This window comes from Lemur catta, chromosome 2, assembly GCF_020740605.2.
Source record: "Lemur catta isolate mLemCat1 chromosome 2, mLemCat1.pri, whole genome shotgun sequence".
Classification (NCBI taxonomy): domain Eukaryota; kingdom Metazoa; phylum Chordata; class Mammalia; order Primates; family Lemuridae; genus Lemur; species Lemur catta.
The window spans coordinates 51,129,626-51,147,703 of NC_059129.1; the positions used below are offsets into that span (position 1 = coordinate 51,129,626).

Genomic DNA, 18,078 nt, shown 5'->3' on the forward strand with positions numbered 1-18,078 from the left:
TGAAGGGGGGAGGGTATCAGAGTGACCTTAAACTCTAGCTATAATGTTGTAATTTAAAAAAATAGAATAATGGATATGAATAACAGTACAATAAATGTTACTAAAATATTTTTAGAAGGGAGACAGCCCAACAGTGAGAAGGAGTTGATGGCCAATCTCCACAGTAGCACTTAAAGACTCGATTTAGAACATATTTCCATTGACTTTTATGTGGCTCTGCAATTTGTCTGGGGTGTCTTCTGTCTCTATACCCACAATAACCCCAGCACCTCAAATTCCTCAGACAGCCCCAGACATGATGCGTCCCAGCTTCCTGGTTCTGGAGATGGTCTCTGTCTGCATCTACGACAAGCCCTTCTTGCACCGTACAGGGCTAGCCGACAAGGAGAACTCAACCTGGGGTGTCACCTGGTGAAGAACATTTAATTTACCAGGTGAGCTCTCCATGGGCGAGGCCAGTTGGCGGCTGTAAGTAATCAATCTTGGCTCATTGCTCTGAGTAACTAGAGTGGAGGAGGGGCAGGAAGAATGAATCATTATCAGGACAGAGGCTGTTAATAGACTTTGAGGTTTGTTGGTGGGGAGGGAGGTGTGGAGCGGGCAGGGCATTTAACAACCCCGGCAGACAGGCTCAGCCACTCGCTGGGTGGAGACCATCCAGGGTATCTTCTCAGGAGTCAGGAGAACAAAGAAGCCCCCTCCCTAACTCCGACAGTGTCCCTGCTCAGTGTCCCTAGCAACCTTCACCCTTCTAAACATTTGAGCAATGCTTAGAGAAAGAAGACAAAAGAATGGCTCCAAATAATGTTTTGGTACTCACAAAAGGCTAAACTTTTAAAGAAAGTTGCCAATCGCTGTTTTACAAAAGTCAGTCGGCGGCCCAGATGAACTGAAGCATCAGAGAGACAAAAGCCCTATATGCAAACCCATTCAAGACCTCCATGTTCATCAGCCGTGAGTGGTCAAACGCTTGGGAGACCTGGTGAAACACACTCAAACTTTAGCTGCAGGACTTCTCAGGGCTACAGATAATAGGAGATGGCTCTCCAAGAGGGGCCACAAAGACTATCTGTGGGGCTGGACAAAGGGTCTTACTGCCTCATGAGGATGCTCATCTCTAAACCCCAGTTCACATCACTTCCACACTCAGGATGCACGAGGCTCCTTCTCCAGCTGCCTCACCCTAACCGCCCCATAGGGCCAGCTCAAATCTGCCTCCTCCAGGAAGTCTTCCATGACCACTCAAGGGAATGGTGCTTTTCCTCCTTGGATATCCACTCTGAATACCTGATGATCTTATAAGATGTTTTATCCTTAAAGCATTTTTTTTGGTTATAAAGTCTTTGTGTTGTTCATACTCTTTAATTTTTAGGGCTGTTTTAGGTTCACAGCAACTTCATGGATTTTTTTATATCACTTGCCCACTGTGCAGGGCCCAGAGTCACTATGAATAGCAGGTATTGAAAAAACAGATGCTGCCTGACAGACAGCTGATCAGGAAGCGATCCCAATCTGGGAGTGACACGAAGCCATTGACTAAAGGGAGCATGTGACATGAAAAGTCTCATGCCAGTTCAAAGAGTGGAGGCAAATGGACACTAAAGTCCCCTCTCCCCTGCCCCATCACCTACCGGAAACGTGTCTGCAGGGCAGAGTGCCACCCCCAGGCTCTGCAGGGGAAACCTCCAGGACGAGCGGTGGCGTCGGCTCCAGCCCCACATGGCGCCACAACACGGGGCACAGCTCGGAGGGAGGGCCGCGGTCAGGGGCGTGGGGGCTCAGTCCCATTGCCAGGACCCTGCCCTGGCCTCTGTCCCCCACAAACACTGGCCAGACCAGTGTGTTCTATCTTCTCTCAGAGTATTTTTTAGAAACACCCCAGCTGGAAGAACATAATAGTGAGGCGGGAAGCCCCACATTTACAGTAGATTTCTGTCTCCACTTTCATCCCATTTTATAAACCAGCTTTGTCAGTTTAAAAGCATCACTGAACAAGAGCACTGGCCGTAAAGCAGGGTGTTCCCGGTCGTAATAGTAACTACCACCGACCCAGCGCTCTGGGCGTCCATGCTCCGTGTTGCAGGCTCTACACGCATCATCTCATTCGGTGCTCGGACAGCTGTCTGTCGCCCCATGTTATAGATGAAGACACTGATGCTCAGAGGGCTTAGGCCAGTAAGTGGCAGAGCCAGGTTCAAACTCAGCTCTTTCTCCCTGACCCACAAAGCCCCAAAAGCCAAACCACCATGCTCTGTAGCCTCACCTCTGATGAGAGGCACACCACCAGGAAACAGAAAAACCGACAGCAGGACGGACGGGGAGAGGGAGAAGGGAAGACGGTGGGAAGAAGGAGAGACAGCGTGCCCTCAGCAGAGTGGAAACCACGCAGGGAAGTTGCTGGTGACCGCTGGAGAAACCAGCCACAAGATATGCAGAAGCCATTTCCTCTCTCAAGGAAGATAAACAGTAGATTCATAAACAAATTTTACAAAGCTGTCCAGCTAGTTAGAGCATTTTGGTAGAAACTCATATCCTTTGTGAGCATAAAGCTCATTCTCAGTGGTCAACAGTTATCCTGGAGAGAGGGAAGGTGTGAAGACAGGAGAGGACTGGGACATATTCTCTCCCAGTCCTTCCCCTGCTGGGTCTGTGACTGTGGCTAGTTACATAACCTCTCTGGGCTTCGGTTCACTCTTCTGTGAAAAAGGAATATATATTCCTGCCCAACAGGGCTATTGTGGAGAAGAAAAAAGATATACCTTCTGGCAATGTGGTAGACCAGATACCCTACCCGATCCCAACTGAAACAACTAACATGCTAGATAACATTTTAAATATGAAGATTGAATACACATTGTTGAGTTGGTATAAATGGAAAGATTCCTCAAAGACCAAAACAAGCCCAAAGCAGGAACCCTGGCAGATAAGCTAGCACCACAGCTGGTCTCTGCTCTGAGGGTTTCTGCTGAACACTGGAGATTCTGTTTCCCAATGAGAGCTGCCTAGGAAGACCCCCACATAGAGCTGGGACTTCAAATATCTCCACTCTTGGTGAGTAGGAATTGAATGCACAACACAGAAGGGCACTGTCAGGAAACTTGACCTTGGGCTGGGCAGAAAGGGGGAAAAATACCTCCTCTGAAAATTTATAATCGTAAGCTGAACTTTCCACAGGTTGGCAGCCTGAGTTATGTTACCTGGGTAGCCAGGGGAAGTCTTCAGTAGAGAATTAATTTAAGGTGCTTTTGGCTGGCAGTGCCCCCCAGACAACTAGCAGAAGTTAATACAAATCCTCTCTGAAACACCAGCTTCAACCCACACCTCAGATAATTCCCAGAGGTAAAGTTCCAAGGAAAACGAGCAGCTCACAGGAAACAAGGCACTATGAATATAGCAGAAACAACGGATGGCCCAATCAGACTCGTGAAGACTTCAGATTCTGGAATTGCCAGACATAAATTTATAAAATTTCTAAAGAGCTAATTCAACTATTTTAAAGAAATAAAAGTCTTCAAATAGGAGCGAGAAATAAGAAACCAGAAAAATCACCAATGAGATTTGAAAAATAATGGACCCAGAACTGCCAGAATGACAAATAAAGGAAGTGAAAAGAAAAAAATTCAACGGATGGATTAACTAACATTTAAGACACAGAATAGGTACGGGGTGGAAAAAGAAAAATAAAAGATACAGAATAAATTAATTAAATAGAAGATAGATCTGAAGAAATTACTCAGAGTTCATCATAGACAAAGAGATGAAAAATATAAAGTAAAGATTAAGATACAGAGAACAGAATGAGAAGGTCTAATATACGTCTAAGTGGGGTTCCAGAAGGAAAGATTAGAGAGAATGGGGAAGTGGCAATATTCAAAGAAATGAAGGGTGAGAATTTTCCAAAAATGTTGGAAGATACAAATCTTTAGCTCTCGGAATCCCAACAAAACCCAAACAGAATAAAGAAAGACAGAGAAATTTACACCGAGACACATGGTAATGAAGTTGCAGAACACACAAGAAAATGACGATCTTTAACGCAGCCAGAGAGAAATATCAGATCACTTACAAAGGAACAGTAATTAAACTGACAGACAACTTCTCAACAACAATATTCAGTGCCAGAGGCAGTGGAGTAACAGACAGCTTCAATGACCTAAGAGAAAATATCCAGGAAAGCTACCGTTCAAAACTGAGAGCAAAAGGCATTCAACTCAACCAACTCAAAGCAAAACCAAACCAAACCAAAACAGAAAAATCTTGAGAGAGTTTACCACCAACAGACCCTCACTAAAAGATAATGCTGAAGGATTTATTTCAGGCAGAAAGAAAATGATCCCAAATTCATGAAAGGATGGTGATAAAAATGTATGATAAATACAAATAAATATTTATATAAAAATAATGACGTCTAATGTGTAGGCAAAAATAGGGTAGAGGGAAAACACAGGATAACAATAGTATGTAAACTGGGAAAGGTAGTGATTAGAATTAAACCAGTCTATAGTTCTTGTATTGTTTGGAAGAAAAGGAAAGATACTGATCAATTCTAGACTTTAAGTATGCATGTTAAAATACTTAAAATACTTGGGTAGCTACTTGGGAGACTGAGGTGGGAGGATCACTTGAGCCCAGGAGTTCAAGGCTAGCCTGGGCAACATAGCAAGACCCCATCTCTAAAAAAATAAATAACTGGGATAATCACTGAATAAAAAGACATTGAGCATGTAAATTCCAAATAAGAAGATAAAAAATGGAATTGGGGGGAACACCTCAACCTAAAAGAAAGGGCAGAAAAAATTAAAAGCATGTAAGGATAGAAATAAATCCTAATTTGTCAATAAGATATACCAATTCTAAACATCTACACACCAAATAGCATTTCCTTAAAATATACAGAGCAAAAATTTCAGCTCTGCAAGACGCAACTGACAAATCCAGTGGGAAATTTTAATACACCTCTCTCAATAATTGATAGATTAATCAGACAAAATCAGATAAGGATATATTGCAGATGATTTGAACAGCACAATGAACTAACCTATCTCAATGATCATATATAGAAAGCTATATCCAATAATTAACAAATATACATTTTTTTTAGTTCTTATAGAAAAGATTTGAAGAGTGAAGGAGCACACAGAAGTAGCTCAATGCATATTTCAAACTCTTTTCAAGGATCCAAACCTGTTTTGTCCTAAAAAAGACACAGACCTTATCTTTCTTGTTCACTGATGTATCTCCAGAGTCTAGCACGGTGCCTGTCGCAAAGGAGGCTTTTCATATTCACTGAAGAAGGAATGGCGGCCGAATGATTCTCTGTTGAGGACCACACAGGTTGAGTGAGCCACCAGCGGGGCAGGCACTGGAAGTGATAAAGCCCTTTCCAACACAGAGGGCATGAAAGGACAGGTGAGCAGCGTCAGTCTCTCGTGAGAATTTGTACAAAAAAGAAAGGCAGAGTCAAATGCAAAGAGAGCAAGGCATGTGGAAGAGTCTTTGAAGGTCCAGTCTTTGTGATTCCAAATGGCAGAGCAGAGACCAGCAGACAGAAATGAAGAGAGGCAGAATTTGTCGTAATATTAGGAAGAACTTTCTAGCAATTAACTGTCTAATGCTGGTTAGGAAATGGCCTGGCTGACCATCTCAGGCCCCTTCGGACTCTGTGTGGGACAGGGGTCTGTCTGGCAGTACTGGGAGTCTCAGACCACGGACTGAGCAGGCTTTCCAGTTCCCTCCTAGCCCAGAGATTCTTTCATCCAAAATTCCCTGGATACTCATCCCTGCAAGACCCGTTCAGGTCCCACATTCAGGAAGTGGTGGAGGAAGAACCACAGTTCCATCCCCAGACACTCAGTTCAGTGCCCTTTCTGCTCACATCAGCCTCTCCCTTAACCGAAATGAGCACACCTTACCCTGTTAGGCTGGCGGGTACTGTGTAAGTCTACCCTTGTCCCAGGAAACCCTGTTCTTCTAGCACGTGGCAAGGGATTACAAAGACATAGAGAATTTGTGAACGTGAAAATCCCTCAGCTTTCCGGAGGAAGGAAAACAAGCTCACCTTGAACTCCGCAGCAGATGGCTGAGTTGGGGGCCTGGCTCTGGGGGCGTCTCCTGCGGCCGCCCAGTCATGCTGCTCTCATGCTGCTCGGCAGGTGGGAGGAGGAGACCTGGTTCTGTGGGGAGAGAAGGAGGAAAGGTCACTGTCTCATCACTTTGCTCCTAGCTCTCCGTCACCATCCTGCAGAAGACACTACGTGAACCCCAGGGGGTTTCCCAAGGCTGGCCTCACTCTCACATCACGGGGAGGCAGGAGACAGGCAAGCACGCGGTCAACAAACGTTTTCAAAAAGGCCTACGGTGTGCCAGGCAGGGCACCGAGGAATGAGGCCACAAAGACAAATTAAATGTAGCCCCTGATGTCAGGAAACAGTTACGGGGGGGGGGGGGGTGTTTGATTACAATATAATTTGTAAGTGCTGTGATTTCCCCAAATTCTTCCAACAGCCTACTTGCTTCGGAGGGGGCTGCGGCAGCTTCCACCTGCTATAGCGCACAGCCTCCCCAACTACTTGTGAGGAAGGACCAGTTTTGTTTGCTTTTTAGTTTCCAAACCATCACAGGTAAATATTTTCATAAAATATAATAAAATGAACTGCTAGCAGGATAAAATGAAAAGATATTCATAGAACGTTCAAGGCTACTTTTTTATTATTCAATACATTATTCTGTCAAATCGGTATGGAAGTTTCTAGGCTCTTTACTCTCAATTTCCATACTTTTCTTGTGGACCTGTACCCAGTCTGCACAGAGCACCGTTCCATGAAGCACAGCTGGACAGCACTGCTAGAGTAAAGATGTACGTGACACAGCTGTCCTACCATGCCTGACTGTTCCCTTGGTTCAGAGAGGGAGGCTAGAAATAAAAATGATTTCAAATTCACTCCCTGGACTACAGAAAGTTCATTTGGAGAGTCTCTCTCCGGGAGGGAGAATAGCAGCAGGGACTCTGGGCAAGTGTGGCACTGGCTTGTCTGGAGGTAGGTGGTGGCCCCAACCTGCTGCTGTGTTCAGGTAACAAACGCGTGAAGCTCCCCGAGAGCTGCTCCTGGAGCCCTGTTCGCCCACACCCTGAACCTCCCAACCCGAACTATGGCAACCCCGGCCGCAGCTACCTCCCTGGATGACAAGAACAAAGAGTCATCTATTAAAATGGACTGGGACATTTCAGAAAATAAATCATTTTCAAAGCGTCAAGAGGGCTGCTGGCGTTCATTCCTACTATTTAATGCTATAAAAATGATTTTTTTTTAAATTGAGAAATCCTTTGTCTGTGACAGCCAGCTCCAAAAAAAGCCTTTAACTGCTGATTGCCTGAATACTTGAGGGAGGCATTACAAGTCATTTTCACCCATTTGAATGTTTAAGAGAAAGTACTCATTTCTCTAAACTCTCAGCTTTTAAGTAGTTCTTATTTTCAACTTTAGAAGAAGATAACTCTGCAGAAGAAAAACTTCCCTTTTCAAAGTCTTGTTTGTTTTGTTTTTTTCATGCAAACACACATACACTCTCTCTGCTTCAAATGCTAAATCATCTGCAATTTTGGAGTTTGTTGCTCATGAAATTCTAGAGATAAGCACATCACCAACATTCCTATAGCAACAGAATGTTTTTGAAGCAATGTCTGTAATGTTACAAAGATTATATATCATTATCTCTGAATGTTGGCGAAGAGAAGGTTATGGGGAGTAATTGTTTATGTACAAATAAGTCAATACAGTAACTGGCAACCTGAATAGCAGACCTTATCAAGCAGCTAAATCATGGCACAGGATTCCTATGAATAAATTCACCATCTTTACCCTCAACTATGTGAAAATAACTCTCCAGGCTCCTCTGCAGCAGCGTGAGTCCTTGGAACTGCTTGCTTGTCTCATGGGCAAGACTTATGCTTGACATAAGTCAATTTTTATTGGCCATTTACTATGTGTAAGGCATGGGGCTAGGCTCTAGGTTTCTAAAGATGGGTTATTCTCCAAAGAGGCTCAAGAGAAACATATAAACAGATAATTACAATTCTTCTTTCCTGCTAAGAAAAGATTATTGGCTGGAGTTAAGGAAAAGAAATTAACTAGCTCCATCCATCCATCCAACCATCCATTCAGACCACCGAAGCTGGCTGGGTGCCTAACACATACTATGCAAGTGCAAAGCACTAGGCATAAACAGTCGAGTGAGACCAATGTGTCCCCTGCCTTCATGGAGCTTATAACCTAGAGGAGGAAGCCAACATTAGCAAGTCAAAAATAACTATCAGTTAGTGGTGCCCTAAAGAGGCATGGCGGCAGCTATAATTAATAGATGTGCCATAGTATGGAAAAGGGTCAGTAGTGCTTTCCTAAGGAATTAATGTTTAATATGAGCGCTAAGAATAAATTCGTGAAGCAAAGTAGGGAAGGCAGGAGGGAAAGGATAGAGAGGAAGGGTGTTGCTGGCACAATGAATAGCCTGTGCAAAGGTCCTGTGACAGGAAAGAGCACTGTACGCTCTAGCTATGAAAGGAGGCCCTTAAGGAGGCTACATTGGTTTTTAACCTCACACCATGCTCCAAGCACTATGGTATTCAAGACAGGCATTAAAGATGGGCAGAGGTTTATTTTAAAAGGCACCCAAGGAGTTACCTAGCACAAATCAGGAACATATTGTGCCTAACTGCTAAATTCTCCCTCTTCTTACACTGGCATAAGACATCCAGAACAGGGGCCACCTTGCCCTCCCTCCCAATGTATAACAAATTTTAGGATTCTTACCCACTTTTTTCTGCAACAGTGGTAACTTGGTTAAATTCAGTTTGGCCCATGGTAAAATTAGTTGGTCAATGCTGATGTAAGACCGACGGCAAGTGTGAGATTTGGGATGTGGACAAGCATCTACTACAATTATTGCTGGAGAGGACTCACCATGGGTGTCACTTTAAGGAAGGTCGCATAATTTCATGCACAGCACGTGAGCTTTGGCAGTAAGCAGACCTGGGCTCATATCTGGCCCTGCTCTTCACTGGCCTTGTTCCTCGTCTGTGGAATGGGTTAGCAAAGCTTTCCTTGCAGGGGGCTCAGGGAGATCAGTGAGAACGCAGGTCCCACACTGAGCCTGCTGCCTGGCTCCCAACAGGCCCTGGATAAGTGGCAGCCCTGGGGACAGACATGCCCGCCCCACAACGTGAAAATCAAGAGGAATCCACAAGGGTTTCCCAGTCAGGACTGGGGCTGCAGGGCAGCTCTGCGAGGGCTCGGGGTCGGCCGTCACTGACCAGGGGTCCCGAGGACTGACTGTTTCTAGGTCTGTGCCCTCAAGAGCCCCCCAGTCACTGTGCTGAGGGATCTCAGGGCAATCCAGCTACCATCCGGAGGATTTACAAATCACTCCACCCAGGAGCTCAGGGACAGAAGCCAGCGAACCTGGGCTCTGGTTCCAGTTCTGTCCCCACCACTAAGAACCAGGATCCCCAAGACAAACAGCCGAATCCCAGATGGCAGAGGAGGTGGAGCAGCTACCATTTAGGCCAGGCATGTTGCTGGACTCCCCAGACAGTGCCTCCAGGTTTATTTAATATAATAATCCTGCAGTCACTGCTGGGATCACCATTTTGTAAGTGAGAAAACTGAGGCCCAGCGACTTGCCCAGGGCCACAGAACTGAGTGTGGAGCTAGGGCTTGAAGTGCCAAAGCGCATCCCCTTTAATCATCACCACACCCCCAGCCAGCAGGCCAGCAGGCAAGGGCACAACCGTCCCACCACCCACGCTGAGCCTCAGTCTCCCTTCTGTACAACGGGGGCAGCGACAAACACTGCTTCACATACCACGCTGCTGTTAGAGCTGGGGAGGAATCAGGATTTAAGAGTCTTGGGGAGGGAGAAACTCTAATATATCAAAGTGAGCTCTTTATTTTTTTTCCGAGACAGAGTCTCACTCTGTCGCCCGGGCTAGAGTGAGTGCCGTGGCGTCAGCCTAGCTCACAGCAACCTCAGACTCCTGGGCTCAAGCGATCCTCCTGCCTCAGCCTCCCGAGTAGCTGGGACTATAGGCATGCACCACCATGCCCGACTAATTTTTTCTATATATATTTTTAGTTGTCCAGCTAATTTCTTTCTATTTTTAGTAGGGACAGAGTCTCGCTCTTGCTCAGGCTGGTCTCGAACTCCTGAGTTCAAACAATCCTCCCACCTCGGCCTCCCAGAGTGCTAGGATTACAGGCGTGAGCCACGCGTGCACGGCCCTAAGTGAGCTCTTTAAATGGGTATCTAAAACCCCAAATCAAAGACAAAGGGTTCTCCTCAGCCACAAGGCAGTTGGAACGAACAGAACAGCTCACACCCCACCAGACAGGGGATGGGGGGTTCGTCCCGGGGACGGGAGGGACACAGGATATAAACTCTGAGGCTTCCGAAATGGGAAGCAGGCCCGAATGAGGTGTGAAGAATTCCCTCCATTCCACCCACAATACATTAGACATTGGCACAGATTTTCAAAAGAAGAAAAAGGAGCGGGGGTTGGGAGAGGGAAGGAAAATGGGGAGGAGGAGGAATTAACTGTGAAGCAGGATCTCCAAAGCGTCCAAGAAAGAGCAGAGAGTAATCAATGCAATGCGAAGTCTCAGACTCCAGACACTTGGGGATCTACCATTCTGTCAAACGAGTTCTCCTACACAGAGATGACGGAAGGAGAGGTCATTTTCAAGTGAGGCCTGGAAGCTTCTTTGGATGCCCCACCTCCACCGCCATGGAGGCTGAGAAAAGAAGAATTTTCATTCGCTGCAGAAGGGGGGTCCTGCCCAGACCATGGTGAGACACAGGCAGATCACTTAATCAGGCCTTCATGCATCTGCTCATTCCAGAGCAGGAAAGCTTGGGCCTTCCACATCAGTATCAGAGCAGCTCAAACACTGAGAGCACGTCAGATGGTCACATCACGACAGGCCAGCAACGGACAACAGGCCACCATCTGCTCTCCAACCTCAGCCCTGCCACCCCCTAGCTCACAGCTCCAATCGAGCCCTTTCTTACTGCAGGGCCTTTGCACATGCTGGTCCCTCTGCCTGGGATGCTCTTTTCCCAGCTCTCCTCTCATTAATGTTTACTTATCTTTCAGATTATAGCTTCAGTGAGACATCTCCAACGCTCCAGAAATTTAAGTGGGCAGCAGCACTTATCACACTTGCAATTAATTAATGAATTATGTGATTAATAAATTGGTCTCCCCAGTCGGACTGTAAGCTTTACTAGGGCATGGGCTATGTCAGCTTTTTCACCATTATGTCTGATGGCCCAGCACCGAGGCTCTCAGTCCTGACCTGAAATCAGAATCACCTGGGGAGCTTTAGCGAACACAGATGCCTGGGTCCCACCGCAACCTGTTAAACAGTGTTTAAAGCCTGCCCGGTGGTTCTGAGACGTGACCAAAGCTGAGTACCGCTGACTTCAAGAAGAGGCCTGGCTTACGTCCTAGATTCAGAACAATCTCTAAATGGCTCAGGGAGTTGTAGCAGGACCTTGCTCCCTTTGCCTGCATATACAATGTATCGTCTAAGTGTTGTTCTCCACCCTAGAGATTAATTCTGAGGAAATTCCGGAAGAAGAAAACAAAATCCTCATTGTTGAAGAGGAAAACTATTCCTTTCATCAAGTAAGTACTCCCCGTACAGCCCCCTCCCCTCACACTCCTCTGTCCCCTTATCCTGGTTTACCAACTTCATCCTCAGAGTCACAGGATTAACTCCATGTCTTCTTGAAATACACTTAAATATGTGGAGTGAAATCCACTAATTTTTAATTAAAACAGGCCCAGCTACGCAACACAGCAGAATGCAAAATTTCACATTAAATTTACTAAAACAGGAGAGTTCGAAGCCGGTTCCTGTTGGGACAGGCTTTCCAGACCAGCCCAGGTGGACAGGTAGAGGTGCTCTGCAGAAACTTGCCCGTGGGGCACTGGGGCGGGGAGCTCACTCATAGGGGCGGGTCATCTGTCCTGATCTGGCTTTCCCAGCAAGCTGTCCCTTCCCAGTCGGTTACCCTTACTAAGAGGAGGGGACAAAAAAAATCCAACCACTATTAAAACAGCACACAACTAACAACTCCAGCTCCCCGCTGGGTTTCACCAGACAAAGGAAAGCACCGTTGGAGTGAGTCCCAGGACCCCGGGAGAAGCAGACTCCCACTGAACTAACTGAAGGGTGAGCTCTCCACAAAGCAGTGCTTCTCTAACTTGAGCGTCTGCAGGGACCACCGGGGGAACTTGGGAAGGAGGGAGATTCCCTGCACACCCACTAGGTTGGCCATGACCAGAGAAATGCAATAACACGTGTCGGGGCGGGTGTGGGGAAATCTGAGTCCTGTGCGTTGCCGGCAGGGATGGAAAAGGGTGCAGCTACCAGGGAGAACTTTAGTGGTTCCTCAAAACGTCAAACATAGAACTACCACGTGACCCAGCAATTCTGCTCCTATGTATATACTCAAAGAACTGAAAACAGGTACTCAAATGTTCCTGGCAGCTTGTTCACAACAGTCAAAAAGGTGGAAATGACCCAAATGTCCACGAACTGATGAATGGATAAACAATGAAGCTTCCTGGGTCCCACTATGAGAAACTCTAACTCATTAGGTCTGGGCTGGGCCCCAGGGACCTGTTTTTTAAAAGAACATGCTGGGTTATTCTGAGATGGGTGGTCCCCAGACACAGCCTAAAAGGCAGGGCTGATTTGTGTAAAGGATACCTTTACTTTGCATGAATCAAAAACAACTGGTACAATGTATCTACCAAGTGCCTAGTACGTGCCAGGCACGGGGCTTTCAAATACACTATCTCAGAATCACACTGCAAGGTAGGAATAATTTCTGTTTTATTTTACACACAAGGAGATTGAGGCTCAGAGAGGTTAAGTAAATTGCCCAGGGCACACAGCTGATTAACAGCAGATTCAAACCAGTATCTGTCCGACTCCACAGATTATATTTTTTCTATCACCACATAGACATGCCACTGTGTCATTTAACAAGCTCTTGCAGGTGGCAGAAATACCATTTCTGTGTTATATGTGCAAAATGCTCTTTGCGTTAGAGACTTAGACCATCTTACCCAAAATGTGGTTATAAGACCAGTAGCCTCAGCATCCCCTGGGAATTTATAAACTCTCAGTTCTCACCCGAAGTTTGCTGAATCAGACTCTGCTATCCCCAGATAATTCACCTGCACAAAGTGTGAGCAGCACTGGCCTCTCTAGAACTGTGTTGTCCAGTACAGTAGCTACAGAGAGCAAGTGGCTATTTAAATTAATATTAATTAAAATTAAATAAACTCAACTCAGTTCTTCAGTGGCACTGAGTAACCACATGTGGCTAGTGGCCACCACACTGGACAGCACTGAATGGAACATGTCCCTCAGTACAGAGTGCTCTATTGGACAGAGCTCTCTAGAGCGGGTAGCTCAACCTTGGCACTACTGACACTGTGGGCAGGATAATTCTTTGTTGTGGGCTTTCTGTACACGGTAGAGCAGCAGTCCTCAACCAGGAGTGATTTTGCCCCTCAAGGGACACTTGGCAATGTCTGGAGACATTTTTGGTTGTCACAGCTGGAGATTTCTACTAACATCTAATGGGTAGAGGCCAAGGATGCTGCTAAACATCTTGAAAAGCACAGGACAGCCTCCACAGCAAGTAATTATCCGGTCTAAAATGTCAGTAGTGCTGAGGTTGAGAAGCTCTGTTCTAGAGTAATCAACACAGCCAGTCTCAGTAAAACTGATACCAGGAGACTAATGAGACCAAAGCACCCCCCGACCCCAATGCCAAACCCTGAGATGCCTTCAGAACCCTGAGATGCCTTCAGAACCCTGAGAAGCTACTCTCTAAGCAAACAGGTATCTATTTTTGCCAAGAATGTAGAATAAGAAGTCCTGGTTTCCAAAATAATCCACATACTCATTACTAAAATGAAGTCCCTACACTTCAAATCCCAAGGGCTAGGAAAGGAAGAAACATTTTTGGCATTGATGTTTGGAATGTGTGACAAATTCTGCATAGAAACCACAATCTGCAGTTGGTTAGGTGTAGATATATCATTCATTCATTTGTTCATTCACCTATTTATTTATAAGTGTTTACTGCACACCTACTATGTGTTGGGTACTTGTCTAGTGTTGGAAAGGAGTGATGGAGATGGGCAGGGGGCAGAGGAATGATGGCGGACGGGCAGGGCCTCTCCAAGGTCACCTGAAGAGGTGACATCTGGGCATAGACCTGAATAAACTGAGACTGAACTAAATGACTCGGGGAGGAAAGACAGTCCCAGGCCGAGGGGACAGCGGATGCTGGGTCCTTGGGTGGAGGGAGTTGGCAGGTGAGGTCAGCAAGGAAGGCAGGGTCAGGTCAGGGGCAAAGAAAACCATGGGAGGTCTGTGAGCAGGGGAGACAGGGGTTTCATTAACTTTTCACATGGACAAGAAACTACAGCAGGACAGGAATGGAAAAAGCTATTGCAGTCTTCCAGGCAAGAGATGGTGACGGCTTACTATTAATTAATCAATTAACTAAATCATTAATATTAATATTAATAATTCTCTACTGGGCCAATGCTATTAATATCCTATTCAAGATATATCATGGGGAAACCAAGTGTCATGTTCAAGGTACTTCTGTGGGAAAACGCATTCTGAATTCCAAATGATCAACTTGAAACCTTTTCCATCCACCTTGGTTTTAAACTGGGGACTGCGTGTTCTGGTAGAAGACAGCAGGAAAGGGAGCCAGGGCTAGGGCAGATTACCAGGAGGGGAAAGGGCATATCCCCTAATCATATCCTTTTCCTCAAAGCCATCGGAGAAGAGGAGTCTGAGTGGGGCTCAGAATTCCCATCATGATTCTCCCAAGGTTGTTGGGCAGCGGATGGAGGAGACCCAGCTATTCTGCTACAGGCAGAACAGCAGGTGAAGGGCAGGTTCTCCCAGAAGGATGCACTGCAGCTACGTCTGAAGCAGAGCTGTGGGGTCTTATTCAAAAACAAGGAAGCCTCTACTTGTGGGGTTCCTAAGGATTTAGGGCAACATAGGGTCATGGAGTCAGCAGTTTTAGGGCAAAATAATCCACCTGTGCCTCTTATTAAATGCATGCCACTGGGCATGCCACCCAATCTCTCTGATCCTTGTTATTCTCATCTGGAAAATGGAAACCACATCCCCTCCCTCTCAGAGAAGTTATGATGGGGCCAATGAGACAATACCTGTGTTGAGTGTGACGACAACTTCTGGTCCATGCAGTGCCTAAGTCTGGGCATCTGCACCTTCTGGAACACATACAGAACCCTCCATGCTCCACAGGCACGTGGGTCTGTGCCATACTCACGACCAGGTAATTGAACTTTGCACATGGAAAGGAGCTTCCCTTTCACCAATTCACCCATTCGAACATATTCCCTGGGTCTTAGCGCCAGGCACAGTGTTTGGAAGAAGCAGTAAGGAAAAGGCAGCCCCTATGCTCCGGGAACACACGGGCAGTGGGGGCAGACAGATAAGAAAATAGGTTCCACTAATAATCCTCCTTTCTCTTAGTGCCTGGTGGCAACTGCCCAAATTGTTTTCTTGCCTTTAGACTAGAGCCACCAGCCTTTTAGGCCTGCAACTCCCCCTTGTCTCCCCATAGCTTGCAGCACCCACCCTGGGGGCAGTGCCCGCTGCTCATCTCCAGGCTGGCACACGGGCCTGAGTGTTTCTGTGGAGGCAGGAAAAGATGGTGAGAAAAAGTCAGGGCTGGCTGGGCAGGGAGGGGAACCAGGAGAAGAGTTTGCCTTCCGAGAGGCCCTCCTTCCGGCCCCCAGCTCCTCCCTCAGGTGGACATGGCTCCAGGACAAGAAGAACAGGACAGCTCAGGGGCCAGGATAACCACTGTGACCCCAAGATCGCCTGGGGCTCGGTGTCTCTCCAGTGCTTCCCAAGGAACGTCAAGAGAAGGCCCAGCTCTGAGTCATCTGAAGCGGAGAGGAGACCTTGTAAAAATAACTCTGAGTATGAGGCTCCTAGATTCATATTATTCACGATACAAAGAACAAAAAGGCAGGCAGGAAGCAGAGGAGGAAAGTGTCGTTCACATCAGTTTTCTTCACATGACAAGCAGCCGGGAACTCACTTGCTGGGCCCGCACCCCTCCCTCCTTGGAGCAATTACATAAGCTGGAGGGAGGGTCTTCTCTGCAACCTTCAACTCTCCCACCCACCCCTCTCCATTGGTTGCCTCCAAATCGGAGCCTTCAGTAACCCCTGCCAGGATGCAGGTGGGGGTGGGCCGTGCCCTCTCCCGGGACGTGTGCTCTGGAACAGGGAATTCCCTTGAAGACCCAAGAGCCTCTGCTGAGGGGTGGGATTTCTGGCACTGTGACCATGTGAGGGAGAACCTACGGGGGAGGCTGGCAGGGTTTGCCTAGTCCCTGAAGGCATATGGGGTAGGGCTTCCTGGAACGGCCTTGAATTTCCAAATGTCAGGCTATCTGGGCTCTGAGCCTTGGAAACCCTTCAGTCTGGTCATATTCAGGGCTTCCTGGGCTCCAAGAGGGGAGGTGCTGCCAACTCACTTTCATTCTGCTTCTGGGAGACATGATCTTTACGGGCCATGGAGGTAACAACGGGAGCTTGGAGGCAAGGAAGAGAGCCCGGTAAGAGGAAAAGCAAAGGAGTGAGACCAGGAGCAAGCAGAGAGGAGAGAGAAAAGACTCTGGGGGCTGGGGAACAGCAGAGGTCAGGCCATACGGCTTTTATTTGTACTTATCAAACGGGGCCCTTTCTGGGGGGCTGTACAGTGGTGGTCCTGACCTTGCGTGGCTTATAATTAAAGACAAACTAATAACTACTTTTAGGCAAGCACACGTACATATTAGGAAATAAAAACCAAAAGCACAGTAAGTATAAACTGCAGCTAAAGTCAGAACTCTGGCCAATGCCAGTAAAAGAAGAACTATTAGCAATTTCTCTGCTTTGTGCTTTGTAAACATCCCTATTCACAGGAAAACATGCTTTAGAGTATGACTCTACCCTGATTGCAAACTCTTTATCAGCCTAAGTCCCTGGTTTCACAAGAAGCCAAGCTCACCCAATGCTTTTGAATGTCCACAGTTAAGCTAGGGCAGAGGTCCCAGTAAGCCTTGCAAAATAAAACTCACGCATCAAAAAAAAAAAAATTATTATATTTGTTGAGCACCTATTATGTGCTAGGCATCGGTCTCGGTGACTGGCATACAACAGTGAACAAAGAAGATAAAATTCCCTGATCTCATGGAGATTTCATTTTAACAGGGGGAGAGGAAAATAAAAATAAATAATTATAATTAAAATACATATTAATAGTAGGACTAGATGGTTATAGATGCTGTGGCAAAGAGGGAAATGAGAAGCAGTCGGGGAAGGGGGCCTCTCTGAGAAGGTGACACCTGAGCAAAGACCTGAAGGAGGTGGGTGAATGACGGGGAGATCCGGGGAAAGAGCATTTCCAGGACAGGGGGCAGCAGGGCTCTGTGGTGGGCACAGCCCTGATGTGACTGAGCAACTGGAAGAAGGACAGTGTGGCTGGGACAGTGAGAACCAGGAGGAAAGTGGTAGGAAATAAGGATGATTAAGAAACAAATGAAACAGAAATAAAAACATGACAGAGCAACTGGGCTGGTTACACAGGATGCTTAGGGAAGGCCTCAGTAAGGAGGTGTCAGTTGAGCTGAGGCCTGAATGAGCAGCAGGCGAAGACCTGAGAAGAGAACATTCAAAGCAACAGGACAGTTCTGGCAAGGGCCGGAAGCAGGGATGAGTCAGGATATGGCAGATGCACAGTGGGCAGGAGGGGCAGGAGGGCAGGGGGAGGAGGGTCCCTATCATGTAGGGCAGTGGTTCTCCACCTGGAGTGACTTTGCCCTCCAGAGGACATTTGCCAGTGTCTGGAAACATTTCTGTGTCACAACTGGGAAGGGCTACTGGCATCTGGTGGGTAGTGATGCTGCTAAATATTTTACAATGCGCAGGGACAGTCCCTCTTAACACAGAATTAA

General features: G+C 46.8%; 1 protein-coding gene across 5 annotated transcripts in view; it reads right to left on the reverse strand.

Annotated features, from left to right (window-relative positions):
• TRERF1 (transcriptional regulating factor 1) overlaps positions 1 to 18,078 on the reverse strand; it is a 197,358-nt gene that overhangs the window by 60,528 nt on the left and 118,752 nt on the right. For all 5 annotated transcript variants that reach the window (XM_045541945.1, XM_045541946.1, XM_045541943.1 and 2 more), the window contains exon 4: positions 6,059 to 6,173. The gene's annotated coding sequence lies outside the window, so the exon portion shown is untranslated. The remainder of the gene's footprint in view (positions 1 to 6,058; positions 6,174 to 18,078) is intronic.